Consider the following 15,068-nt stretch of genomic DNA (forward strand, 5'->3'; position numbering starts at 1 on the left):
AAATTGATTTTGCCGAAAAAACTATTTGTTCTGTCTTTTTTTTTAAGTCCTGTTTTTTTTGGAACTCACCTTGTATAACCCATTAAGCGGACTAGTACAACGAGTTGTTTAACATTAGAAGAATGTTGAAAGATACTGTTTCGATTGATGTTCAAGGTTTCTTTGATTATAATAATAATTTTATTCTGAAGGAAATTGGAATTGTATTCGAAAAAGATCCAAACTTGAACAATAGTTTTTTAATGGAACCACCATATGATTTTACTTTGCTAAATACAAAATCTCGAAAAACTGTAATTTGGTTACACATCACAAAATTTTTTGGAACGCTGGAGAAAACAGTTTACCGCAAACTCGAATGTATCTGAGGACAATTACAAACGGAAAACAAATTATTTGTAAAGGTGTGGAAAAGAAACGATTTCTACAGACGTTTTTTGGGAGTCAGCTCATTAATATCGAGGAAATGGGATGTCCGTCATCAAACAGGTTAAAAAGAAACCGTTTTCCCTATTGTGAAGCACACCTTAAGGGCGGGGCTTGTGCTCTTAACAATGCATACATAATTTTGACATTTTTTAAAAGTAGCTCTAAAAAAATAAAATAATTTTTATACATCATTTTAAAGTTGAGACTACATGAAAACAAAATTAACAGAATGAAATTTAATGAGGAAATTGACCAACTTATTGAACAATTTTGAAGGACAGATATTTGGTCAACATTTTCAATACCTTCTAAACACAAAAACTATGTTTATGAATCGAGGTGCACATGATCTAAAAACGACGAATTATGGTGAACACTTTACATTTTGTAATCTTGAATTGACGTCGGAAACGTGCGCCTGCCTTTTCTATGCAAATCGCCGGAACGAAGCCAGAAAATTTATTTCAATATATAATAAAACATGTTCGCCATACCAAAATAAATTATACATTTATTAATAAATTATTATGCAACAAAATTAACTTCTGACTTTTTATTTCGAGCTAAAATTACAGGTACGGCGAATGGAAAATATTTCCTTGACTAAGATATGTCGGCTACTTGCGAGTTGTTGCGCGGTCATGATTTCAACCCCTATTATGGAACGTTTTAGAGCTAGCAGTCAGCCGTGAGGTCGTTGGCGTGAGGTCAATGATCTTATCAATGAGCGTGCGCCTTTAGGCTTGTCCATGTGTCCCTTTTATTGCGGTCAGGTAATGGACAGGTGCGCATGTTCTGGTAGCTCTTGCTTGAATCCCTTTTATGACATGTTTATGACCCATTTGTGGAGGAGAGAATCTTAGACCATTTACCAGTTAAACGTTCTGGGGCGAAAACAAAAATGTGTGTTTGAAAATAATCTACATCTAAAAATCATTAACTTCTGAGATTTATTTTATTGGGGTTCTTTTGATTTCTAAATTAGTTTTACATTCATAGAAAACTTTATTCCCCAACATGATCGGACATATTCCTCTAAGATAACCATCTTTGAACACTTTGGTGGTGTGCGACATTTCTCACGTGCACAGCAACACCTGTGATAATGAGGCAAAAGGATACGTGATCACACCTTTTCCCAACATGATCGAATATGTTCTTCTAAGATAACAACTTTTGGATACTATGGGTGTGCGACCTTTCTCACGTGGCTATTAATTGCTCATAATGAGGAATTACTAATTGTAAAGTTATAGAAAGAGGATCAACAGTAAAAAGAAGCTGACATTCTTTGAAAAATAAACTATTTTTAAAGTCGTAAGGATTGAAGCTTCGGATATAATATAACAGGAGGAAAGGAAAACAATGAACGAAATTTTAAATGTTTGAGAAAAAGTTTTCTCAGATGAGGGTATTACGAAGAAAGAGTTTCATACTTATTCATCTTATAATCAAACATTTAAGCCAAACGATGAAATTCGAATTACCATCCAAAATCAAGACTTGTACGTGTACGAAAGTTACCTTAAATATCAAGGAATTATTAGAAAAGATTCACCGAATGGACAACTGATAATGTCACCACTTTTTTTTAAATAATTGTATGGCTTACTTTTTAATTAAATTAAGTATGAAATAAATGGATGTGAGATTAATAAAACACGATACCCTAAAAAATTTTATATTTCTGGATAATCTTCAAAGTCAAAATCTATAAAATCTAGTTACTATAATCGTGAATCACAACCATTTTTGACCCCAAATGAATTTAAGTTTGAAGGCCCCTATTGTCGTGGTTGATCTTTCATATCAATACGAATCAGTGAAATCTGGTCCTATTGATGTTAGAATTACAATAGATCTGAAGACACCAAGTTGAAAGATAGCGTTTCGATTGATATTCAAAGTTTCTTTGATAAAAATAATAATTTTAATTTAAAGCCTAGTACTCACATCGACGAAAACCGCGAGCTAACCATAGGAGTGAGCGAGAGGCAAACAGGCGGCTAAAGCTTTTCGTCGGGTCTGTTTTTCAGCGCGGTACTCAGATGAGCTAAGGAAATACCAGAAAAAATAGCATATTTCGCGAGTGAATTTTCGATGAACGCCGTTAGCCGCGGCCCAAAGAATAAGAAATTTAATCTTTGGCGGTGTTCGTGCAGAAGCGGTGGGGAATTTAAAAATTAAAAATGGAAGAAAAACACCCAAAACGGCTAAAGGAGGTCAGTGCAGATGAAAAACGACGCCTAATCCAAGTTGTTGCCCATTGTTGTGGGACTTGACCGACAGGAAGCAATAACACAACGGGGCAAATCCGCAGAATAGTTGAAGCGCTGGAGGAGATCCACTAGAGAATCCCAGTGGGAAGGAACATCGGACATCGCTCGATCTCCGACGAGCTCTCCATTGAGGACTCCTCCTTCACCAGCTACTTGGCAGCTGGTGATGGAGCGGAGATAGAGGATGCGCCGGATTTTATAGGCAGGAGGAAATAAGTTCGCCCGCTAAGGGACCAGGGGCCAGCTCGGGACGAGAAGGAAGCCTTAAGCTTCTAATTTACATAAATAAAAACATTCGTTGAAAATTTCATTTATTTTTATTTTAATTTTTTGGTGCACCAGCAGACTCTTCTTTTTTAAATTTCTCCAATTGATTTTTTTCCGTTTGACAACAAGCTCAGCTGCTTGACAGTAAGACCATGCCACATGCATGGCGGGTGAACTTTGAAAACGTCGGTCACACTAGAAAGAATAAGATTTTTCGACTAGCTAAACTCTTAGCCGATCTGAGTACTAGGCTTAAAGGATATTGGAATTGTATTCGAACAAGATCCCAACTTAAATAATAGTTTTTTTTTAGAGTCACCATATGATTTCACTTTGCTAAATACAAAATCTCGAAAGACTGAGATTTGGTTAACCAAATCACAAATTTTTTTGGAACGATGGACAAAACAGTTGTCCAGAAAATCGGAAGTATCTAAAGACAAATACAAGCGGTAAGGTGTGAAATAGAAACGATTTCTACAGACGTTTTTTTGTAGTCGTCAGCTCATTAATATCGAGAAAAGGGGCTGTCCGTCATATAACAGGTTTAAGGAACACTGGTTTCCCTATTGTGAAACACATCTTAAGGGCGTGGTTTGTGCTCTAAAGAATGCATACATTATTTTGACAATTTTTAAAAGTAGCTCCAAAACAATAAAATAATTTTTATACATCATTTTAAAGTTGAGACTAGATGTGTAAAGTCCTACAAGAAAACAAAATTAATAAAATGTAATTTCACGATGAAATCGACAAATTTATTGAACAATTTAAAGAGCTGATAATTGGTCAGCATTTTCAATACCTTCTGAACACAAAAACAGTGGACATGAATCGAGGTGGACATGATCTCAAAACTACGAATTATGGTGAACACCTTAAATTTGGTAATCCTGAATTGACATCGGAAACGTGCGCCTGCCTCTTCTATGCAAATCGCCGGAACGAAGTCAGAAAATTAATTTCAATTTATAATAAAACATGTTCGCAATACCAAAATAAATGAATAAATGTATTATTATGCTACAAAATAAAAACTTCCGACTTTTTATTTCGAGTTAAAATAACAGGTACGGAGAATGGAAAATACTTCCTTGACTGAGATATGTCGGCTATTTGCGAGTTGTTGCGCGGTCGTGATTATTATTATTATGGGACGTGTTAGAGCTAGGAGTCAGCCGTGAGGTCGTTGGCGTGAGGCTCTTTATCTTGTCAATGAGCGTGCGCCTTCAAGCTTGTGCATATGTCCCTTTTATTGCGGTCAGGTAGTGGACAGGTGCGCATGTACAGGTAGCTCTTGCTTGAATACTTTTAATGGCATGTTTATGACCCATTTGTGGAAATGGAAATTTTAGAAAATTTAACACTTAAACGTTCTTGGGCGGAAACAAAAATGTGATTTCGAAAATATTCCACACCTGAGAATAATAAAATTGTGAGATTTTTTTGATTGGGGTTCTTTTAATACCTAAACTAGTTTTACAATCATAGAAAACATTATTTTCCAACATGATCGGATATATTCCTCTAAGATAAAGATCTTTGGATACTTTGGGTGTGCGACCTGTCCCACGTGCACAGCAACACCTGTGATAATGAGGCAAAAGGGTACGTGATCACACCTTTCCCCAACGTGATCGGATACGTTCCATCTAAGATACGTTCCATGTGCGACCTTTCTCACGTGCGTCTTTCTCATGTGACTATTAATTGCTCATAATGAGGGGAATGATACATGATCAATATTGTCACATGGGGACGTGGGGGCGATGGGGGCAATTATGTATACTCTTTATGGACATGATAGTGACATTTTTATGACTTCAAAGCGCATTAAAATCAGTTAATTTAGAACCTGCATACGTAAATGGAGGGGCGAGGGCCATTAATATGCTAACTGTGGAAAAAATACCATCTTCGTATATTTCTATACGCAAAAGATTGTTCAACACCGAAGGGCTGGTCACACTAAAAGTGGCTTAACCTCTTTTCTTTACTTTGGCTTTAGAACAGTGGTCGGCACACACATACCATCACAAGTTTGCCTTGCATTAGTGTGAGTGTAAAAAACACGAAGTTGGCGCGTAGCGCTCTGACGCCTGACGTTTCTCTGTTTTGCAATGAAATTCTCTGCCGCAGCAGCAAAAAAGTGCGCCGAAGCTGAGAAAAAAAAGACCCGAAGACCCATGCCGAAGTCATACGGACATCTACGTTATACGTGAGCGAGCAGAGGATGGGCAGAACACTTCCCTATGCTCACTAGATAGGCCGCTGCCGACCCCTGCTTTAGAACGGACAAGTTGTGTTATAAAAGAAGCGTCTGTTAAACAGAAAAACTTTGAACTAAAAACTAAAATCGTGTACTAAATCAATTAAGGAATCGGGAGAAGGCCTTTATTTTCAACAGGTTATGGGCCCAGTGTTTCGCTAAACTCAAACTAAAATAACAAGTAAATAAATTGCAAATTTCTGAGATATTCTGAATTTCTGAGAACCCGTGTGTGTGTGAGCACATTGAAAACAGGAGGAAGCACGTTTCAACAAACGAAACATCCAGAACGGTAACAAAGTTTTAAGACACACAAACGGTAAAAAGTATTGTAATAAAATAAAAGTTTGTATAAAATATTTTGTTCCTTTTCTTGCGAAAAATTTTTTACATTCAACCAAGTGTATACATGTTGCAGTTGCAAGTGTGAGTGAATGCATGTACTTATGTATGCCCTTCAGTTCTGCAGTAGGGACGCGGTGACATCCCTTCAGTTCTGCAGTAGGGACGCGGTGACATGGCTCAAGGCAAAAAGCTTTTTTTTGTGCCTAAACCGCTGTGTCGCTGTTGACGTCAGCAGAGCAGTCGGCGCAGCGTAGAAGACTGCCTACGAAAACGATCGTGCAACAAAGAGAGGCAGATATTCGGATATTTCCCTCTTTTTCTTGTCTTATAATCTGCCTGCACTCGGCGCTCTCAGAGACAAATTTCGGCCGGTCCGTTATTTTTTTTTTGCGTCTCTCCGTTATGTTCGGCTAGCGACTAATATTTTGGCGGAAAAATTTTCGTGGAGCAGCGACATGTGAACGTCCTAATATTTTATGAGCATTGTTGTGTATCGAAAATATACAACTTATATTGTTTTATAAAAGTAAATTATTTGATTATAGTAAAATTAAGTAATTTGGATTTACTTATAATGTTATGTTTACTTATTATACATTTTTATTACAATATATTTTTTTAGTGTAGTTATAGAAAATTAGTCCGTTAAAATTGATTTCAATGTTTAAAACATTAGTAGTATTAGTATTAACATTTTAAAAAAATTCGTATTGTATTTTTTACTTAAGAAGTACAAATTATATAGTCGGATATATTTCGCCTTAGAAAGAGTATAAGTGCAGTGGCACGCGCCAACAGCGAAGAGAAAACAAAAGAAATCTACTAAAGGGGTGAGAAGACTTTGTGCATTCTGTTTGAGTGATTGAAAGGGAAGCATCCATGTTAATTGTGCGCAGCAGAGTTACTTTAGTCGTCTCTTTAAGTTAATATACTAAAGTCGGGTAAGTGCTACGTTAAGTTTAAGATGTTGTGCATTGATCTTAGTTTAAAGTGCGTATATTTTGAAGGTATTCAATGGGTTCCGTTAGCCGAAAGTGGATGACGAAATGTTTTGTGCCTATAAAAATCCTGCAAAGGGTTAATAACAGCTATAACAGGTAAATATACAATTAAACAAATAAAACGCATTTTTTAAACATATGTTTTTTCAGGAGCGTTGGCCAAGGATTCAGAGGACCCGGACAAAGGCTTAAGAACGGCGATGACTAACGTTAAAAATAAGGTTACGAAGCAAAAAAACAGAAACAATAATTGTACAATTTTTGAACATCTAAGTAATACCATATAATTAAAATGAATTTAAATGAAATTAAATATGTATGTATTTTAAATTCTATATTTTTATAATTGAAAACTCTAGGAAAAATTCTGATTTTCCCAAGTGATTCACTTGGGACGAGTCACCGGCACATGACAGGCCATACGAAAAATGAGTATAAGGAACAAGTGAAGTCCCGTAGGACTTCGAAAAATTTTCATTTGAATTTTCACTTGTGAAAATGCGGACATCCCATACAATTTTCTATATGGAGCGTCACTTGTTCTTCACTTGTGCACGAGGACATGTCCCAGGTGATTCCCAAGGTGATTCACAAGTGAAACTTTTTTTTTGGAACTGAAGGGATGCCTGCACTCCGCGCTCGCAGAGACATATTTCGACCGGTCCGTTATTTAACAGGCAGAAGGAAGCGTTTCCGACCCCATAAAGTATATACATTCTTGATCAGGATCACTAGCCGAGTCGATCTAGCCATGTCCGTCTGTCCGGATGAACGCTGAGATCTTGGAAACTATGAAAGCTAGGCTATTGAGATTTGGCGTGCAGATTCCTGAGCTTCTTACGCAGCGCAAGTTTGTTTCAGTAGAGTGCCACGCCCACTTTTACGCCCACAAACCGCCCAAAACTGTGGCTCCTACAGTTTTGATGCTAGAATAAAAATTTTAACTGAACTGTATTGTTCTCATCAATACCTATCGATTGACCGCCCCCAAACTTCAAAAAATCGTAAATATGAACGTGGATATTTCGGAAACTATCAAAGATAGAGAATCGGGATTTCAGATTTAGATTCCGTAGCTTTGTACGCAGCGCAATTTTGTTACGCGAATATGCCACGCCCACTCTAACGCCCACAAACCGCCCAAGCCTGTGGCGCTCACAATTTTCATGCTAGATACAAAATTTTAACTGAACTGTATTGGTCTCGTCAATACCTATCGATTGACCCAAAAAATTTGCCACACCCACCCTAACGCCGATAACGCTTAAATCTGTCTACCGCCGGTAGGTGGCGCATTTCAGTCTTGCTCTGCTGCTTGCTTATCTCCATTTCCCTTTGGTCCCTTTAGCTGAGTAACGGGTATCTGATAGTCGAGGCACTCTACTATAGCGTTCTTTCTTGTTTTTTTTGGAGTCTCTCCGTTATGTTCGGCTAGCGACTAATATTTCGGCGGAAAAATTTTCGTCGCGCAGCGACATGTGAATGCCCTAATATTTTAGGAGCATTATTGTATATCAAAAAAATCAACTAATATTGTTTTATAAAAGTAAATTATTTGGTTATAGTAAAATTAAGTAAATTTAATGTTATGTTCACGTATTATACACTTTTATTTCAATATAATTTTTTCGTTTAGTTATAGAAATTTAGTCCGTTAAAATTGATTTCAGTATTAAAAACATTTTAGTATTAACATTTTTTATTTATTAATTGTACTCTGTTGGCAAAAGTTTAAAACTTAAGGTACAGGGAGGAATCGGCCATAGTTGCTAAGACTTTCGGCCGGACTAAATTGATATTACAGGTTTACTTAATAGCTAGAATTTTACATATGAGTGGGAAGAGAAGGAGATTAACAATTTAAATGAGTTGAAGTAGGTTAGCTGATTTGAGAAAGTTAAGGATTTGCTGGAAGTTTTCATATGAAAGGTTAATTAAGAGATCAGATAGTTTTATATTTGAGTTACTAGGTCTATGTGTTTAAAATGCGGTGCAGTCGTTGAGGATATGTGAGATCGATATGGCGTCTGTGGTGGAGAATCGGCATTGGCTGTTTATTGGCTGGGAGAATCGGTATTCGTGTGTGAGTTTTGTGTGTCCTAGTCAAAGCCTGATGATCTTGGTAATTACTTTCCTTGGCAGGCTGCAAAGTTGTGCGTTTTTGGCGTATTTGCTGATGCTTATCATCTCTGGGTTAATGGCTTGGTACCAAGGGGATGCTTTCTGTTGTAGGTTGGAATTGTTATACCCGTTACTCGTAGAGTAAAAGGGTATACTAGATTCGTCGGAAAGTATGTAACAGGCAGAATGAATAATGATTTCAGTCAGAAGTTTGCAACGCAGTGAAGGAAGCGTTTCCGACCCCATAAAGTGTATATATTCTTGATCAGGATCACTAGCCGAGTCGATCTAGCCATGTCCGTCTGTCCGTCCGTCCGTCTGTCTGTCCGGATGAACGCTGAGATCTCGGAAACTATGAGAGCTAGGCTATTGAGATTTGGCGTGCAGATTCCTGAGCTTCTTACGCAGCGCAAGTTTGTTTCAGTAGAGTGCCACGCCCACTCAAACGCCCACAAACCGCCCAAGCCTGTGGCGCCCACAATTATCATGCCAGATACAAAATTTGAACTGAACTGTATTGGTCTCGTCAATACCTATCGATTGACCCAAAAAAAATTTGCCACGCCCACTCTAACCCCCATAACGCTTAAATCTGTCTACCGCCGATAGGTGGCGCATTTCAATCTCGCTTTGCTGCTTGCATATCTCCATTTCCCTTTGGTCCCTTTAGCTGAGTAACGGGTATCTGATAGTCGAGGTACTCGACTATAGCGTTCTTCCTTGTTTTGAAGTATATTCGTTTTTAAAAGTTTGTTAATGTCCGTGCGGTTTAGATTTGGGACGGAAATTAGGGGTGATCTTGTTGCATCTTTTGCTGCTGTGTCGGCGCATTCGTTACCTTTGATCCCAATGTGACTAGGGACCCATAGTAACATGATTTTTGGGGCGAGTTTTATGATTAAGTCCCGGATCGATGTAGTGTAAAATGACACGTTGTTACAATTAAGGACAGCTTCCAAGGTTGACAGTGAATCGGAACAAATGCAGGTTTTGCCTCTTTTCTTCTCGGCTATTTTAACAGCTTCCAGAATCGCGATTGCTTCTGCTGTGTATACTGAGAAGTAAGTTGGTAGGACAGCTTGCTTGATAATTTCCTCTTCTGTGGTAACTGCTAGCCCTATTATTTCTTTGTTTTTGGACCCATCGGTATATAAGAAGGAAAATTTCTTCTTTATAAGGTTGTGTTTGATGTCCAGGAACTTTTTCAGGTAAATATCTTTGTTGGTAGTCGATTTTTTGGCACTGCTTAATTGGATATCTATTAAGCTTGTGTCCATAAGCCAGGGTGGTTTTATTGATTTGGGCTTGTAAGGAGCTTGGGTTGGGATATCGAGGTGTTGGCAGCTATTAATGCATTGGTTGATGGTAGAGTTTCTGTATTTTTTATTTTTGTTTTTGGAGATCCGCTGTATGATTTGGTTGAGCGGGGTATCTTTGGCCTGAAGAATAGTGTGGATTGATTTTGCTTTTAGATATTAGGTTCTATTTTCTATTGATTGGATGTTTGCTTCAAGGTAGAGGTTATTTGTTGGCGTAGAGCAAAAGGCTCCTAATGATGTTCGTAGTGCGGAATTTAGTAGGGTTTTGATTGGTTTTAGAATAGATTTCTTTGACGTGCCGTATATAGGAAGGGCGTAATCTATCTTAGAGATGCATAGGCTTTTAACGATTTCGATTAAGGTATATGGGTGGCTATTGTATTTTCCGCTGGATAAGCATTTTATTATGTTTAGGGATTTGTCTATTGATTTTTGTAGTTTCTTAATGTGGGGCTTAAATTTATATCTGTGGTCAAAATGCAGTCCTAATAACGACAGTTCCGTAACCGTTTTGATGGTCGTATCTTGTGTTGATACCTGGCATGAGCAGGCTCTCTTCCTGCATATGTGGATGTGCTTGCATTTTGAAACAGAGAGCATTGCTCCTGATTTTTGGCACCAAGCGTTGATTTCGTTAAATAGGTTATTCAGGTTTATCGAGACATTTTTTTCTCGTTTTAAATTGATAAATATGTTAAAGTCATCGGCGTATGCTGTGTGGGTAGGTTTTTGTATTTGTCTAAGATATCGGAGAGGCTGTTGAACGCGATGAGGAAAATTATAACCGAAAGTGGGGATCCTTGCGGTATACCGTTGTGTAATGGTTGTATCGTCGACGTGCTATGATTGGCTCTAACTCTGATTTTCTTATTTGACATAAAGTGTGACACGTAGTTGGTTATAATTGGACCGCAGCCCCATGCCGCGAGTTGGTTAATGATTGTGTGTAGCCCTATTTTTTCAAATGCTTTGGCAAAGTCTAGGGATATGATTGAGAGGTGTCTCTTTTCGTTTAGGGCTCTGTTGATAAGAGCATCTGCGTAAAGCAAACAGTCCATAACGGATTTCCCTTTTTTAAATCCGAGTTGTCGGCTACTTAGTAGTTTGTTGGATGTTGCAAACCACCATAGCCGTTTCGAAATTATTTTATCTAATGTTTTTGATAAGCATGGATTGAGGGAAATAGGTCTGTAGGATTCTATTAAAGTTTTGTCAGTTCCTGATTTGTGTATAGGGATAATTATGCTAGTTTTGTAGGTCTGAGGAACGTGTGACTTTAGGATGACATTAAAGAAATTTATGATTCTCATTTTGACCGGGTTCGCGACGTGTTGTATCATTGGATAATTTATTTTGTCCTGTCCTGGTGTTTGACCTTTTAGGCTGTTCAGGGCGGCTGAGAATTCTAAAAAGATTATTTCTTGTTCCATAAATAAAGCTGTTCTATGTGTGGTGTTACCTTGGTTAAGTGTGAGTATGTTTTGTTTTTCTTCGATGAAGCTTGTGGAAAATTGTGCGTCTTCTGAGCGAAGAGACCAGTGTTTTGCAAATGTGTCGGCAATTTGTTCCGGGCAAGTTAGGAGATTGTTACTATTGTTGCCTCTAATAGCATGGATATTTGTGGCTTTGTGGAGCCCACAGAGCTTTCTTATTTTGTTCCAAATTGTTTCCGGCTTAGATTGTGGCGTGATTTTGGATGTTAGTTCAAAGAGGCTGTCTGCTTTGCTTGACCTTATTTCACTTCTGTATTGGGCGTTCAGTTTTTTGTAGTTAATTAGGTTATTTGTCGACATATCTCTGTTGAAGGTCCTCCAGGCCTTGATTTTTTCCCTTTTTAAATTTTCCAGTTTTTTATTCCACCATGGGACATTGTGATGCGATCTTGCAGGTTTTGTATGCGGAATACTTTTGTATGCACTTCGAAGTATAAGTTTGTTTATATTACTTTCTTCCTGGTTTATATTTGTTGACGGTGGGATGGAATTACTAAGGATGTTTGTGAGTGTTTCAAATTTTTCCCAATCTGCGTTTTTTGTCACAAAACGTTGATTGAAATTGTCTTTCTTTCTTCTGCTGTTTGGGAACATGTCGATAGTAATTGGGAAGTGGTCACTCCCTTGGAGAGAGTCGCTGATCTTGAAGTCACAATAAATTCTCAGGTCGGGTGAACAGAATGCTAAGTCGATGTGTGTGAGTGATCCATGGGTTGAGAAGTGAGTTGGTTGGTCGTTGTTTAGAATGATGAAGCCCTTGTTCAGGATGAATTTGCCTAGTATTCGTCCCCTACGGTTATTGTGGGAGAAGCCCAGTAACTATTCCAACTGTTGAAGTCTCCTGTAAATAATGTTGGAGAGTTTCCTGTAGGGACTATTGATTCCAGATCTGCTTCAGTAAATTTTCTGTTTGGAGGGATGTAGGAAGAAACAATATTGAGATTTTTGAAAGATTTATTTTCAAGTGCTATGGTATCGAAAGAGCTTTGAAGTGGAATTATTGTGTGTTCTATTAACTTGTGTATCAAGATTGCTGCACCGCCATCTGGACTGTGCGAGGATGTGTAGTGAAATTCAAAGTTAACTGGGATAGGTAATTTTTGGTAATAAGTGATGTGGGTCTCCTGGAGGGAAACGATTTTGGGATTAAGGTGCTTTAGCAGAAGTAGCAGTTCGTTGTAGTTGTTTAGGTAACCATTCATATTCCATTGGAGGATTTTTAGAGTCATTTTACATACGGCTTGGTGTTGGATTTGTATCTGAAGAGGAGATGGCTTTAAGTTTTGCTCTAGTCATGACGGGGTTTTGATCGTTTTTCAGTAATCTTTTCGTTTTATTTGAGATGTTTAGAGGTAGGATTTTGGCTTTTCTTTTTGTTGTGTGATCCTGATTGGCGTCTTGTATTTCGGAACCGGATGACATGGGTTCATTTGGGTCAAAATTAGACGCGTTCGGGAGGGTAAACTCATCAGATTCGTAGCTTACCGTTATGCGCTGCATAGGTGTTACTGTAGTTTTTGGTGGTTGCATTTGGTTAGATTGAGAGGAGGAAGCTTTGGCTGCAGAGGAGTATAGGGAGCCATCGTGGTGGCGGTTTTTGTAGATGGACCAGGCTGTCCTGTTGTCCACTTTATTTAAGGTCTTAATCGCTTGAACTTCCTTATGTGACAAGAAAACTGGGCAGTTTCTGTCGCGGGCGTGGTGATCAGTAAGTGGTAGTTTTTTCTCCGTGCAGTTGATGCAGTTGGATTTGTTTAAGCATATTATACCTTGATCTGTGTTTTCATGAGCTGCAAGGCCACAGTTTGAGCAGATTGCTGAATTTTTGCAAAACTTTGCGGTATGTCCAATTCGCGAGCAGGTGATGCAGCGCATTGGAGGAGGGATGTGTGGGCGGACCTGGACTCTTTCGTATCCAATGTATATATGTTCTGGGAGATTAGTTAGTTTAAATGTTAGTTTAATTAGACCTGTTTCATTTTTTTAATTTTTTTGTGTTATTTGGCCAGGGGTATATTTGTAAAGTTTTTCAACTTCATCAACCTTTTGAGATCTTAGGTTCTCTAATATAATTTGCTCGTCAATTCCTCGTAGATCGTTTGAGTAAATAACTCCTTTAGTGCAATTAAGGCTTCGGTACTCTGTTATTTTAATTGAGATAGTGTTGTAGGGAGTATTTGAAGGTAAACTGAAGAGATTTTTTAGTTTTTCGGCTTGTAATAGGTTTTTGGTTAGAATTAGAAGTTTTCCGTCTTTGGTTTTTTTACAACTTGTGACTTCTCCTTGGATTGTATTGTCTATTGTTTTTTTAATGATGAATGGTGAGACTTCAGTTAGAGACTTGAGTCGTCATCTGTCCTAGTCGCTATCAGGAATACTCCGTCTGGCGGGTGCCTTCTCCAGATGTCCGGAGGGTCAGGCATGATGAGGTCAACAAACTTTAATGCTTCCTTAAAGCTGCCAAAATTGTTAGTTGCGTTGATCGGGAAGTAGATAAGCGGAGGCAATCTTCGCGTTTGTTTTGATTATGGGTTGGGATGCTGCGGTACTTTAATGATACGCGGAAGAACACGTCCGATGGCTTAGGCTGTCGAGAGTGAACTGTTTTTATTTTTTCGTTTTTGCATGTTTCTGCGTCGCTTTTGTGTTTTATTTCTAAACACCCTCCAGTTCAAAAAAAAAAGTTTCACTTGCCAAACTTTTTCGCTCATAGATTGAATCTAATTTTTCAAAAATCTCTTTTGCAGTCGAATTATTATCGGCAAAAGAAAGAAAGGAGTCGCTTAGAAATTCTATTACAATGCTTTTTGCTGATCTTTCTGCCTTTGTCCATTTCTCATCTATTTCTTGGGGTTTTTCTTTTTCGATTACAAATAAAACATCATTTTCAGCTAAAAGAGACTTCTCACGAAATTTCCACACCGAACATTTTTCACCACGAAAAGGTGAAATATTCTTGAACTTATTCTCCTTATTCATATTTATTCTTGCTCTAATTTCAATGTAACTATCGTATATTCGAGAAGAAGGAAAGAAAAAGGAATCAATGTCAAGCAAATACTGTACCAACCCTTCAGTTCCAAAAAAAAAGTTTCACTTGTGATTCACCTTGGGGATCACGTGGGACATGTCCTCTTGCACAAGTGAAGAACAAGTGACGCTCCATATAGAAAACTGTGAAAATTTTTCGAAGTCCTACGGGACTTCACTTGTTCCTTATACTCATTTTTCGTATGGCCTGTCACGTGCCGGTGACACGTCCCAAGTGAAATCCATTGGGAAAATCAGAATTTTTCAATGAGTTTTCACTTGTGAAATCACTTGCAAGTGACACGTCCCAAGTGAAATCACTTGTGAAAATCCGAATTTTTCCTATGAGTTTTCAATTATGAAAATATATAATTTAATATACATACATATTTAATTTCATTTTAATTAGATGGTATTATTTAAATTTTCAAAAATTGTACAATTATTGTTTCTGTTTTTTTGTTTCGTAAGCTTATTTTTAACGTTAGTCATCGCCGTTCTTAAACCTTTGTCCG

This window comes from Drosophila subpulchrella, unplaced genomic scaffold (genome assembly GCF_014743375.2).
Source record: "Drosophila subpulchrella strain 33 F10 #4 breed RU33 unplaced genomic scaffold, RU_Dsub_v1.1 Primary Assembly Seq379, whole genome shotgun sequence".
Classification (NCBI taxonomy): domain Eukaryota; kingdom Metazoa; phylum Arthropoda; class Insecta; order Diptera; family Drosophilidae; genus Drosophila; species Drosophila subpulchrella.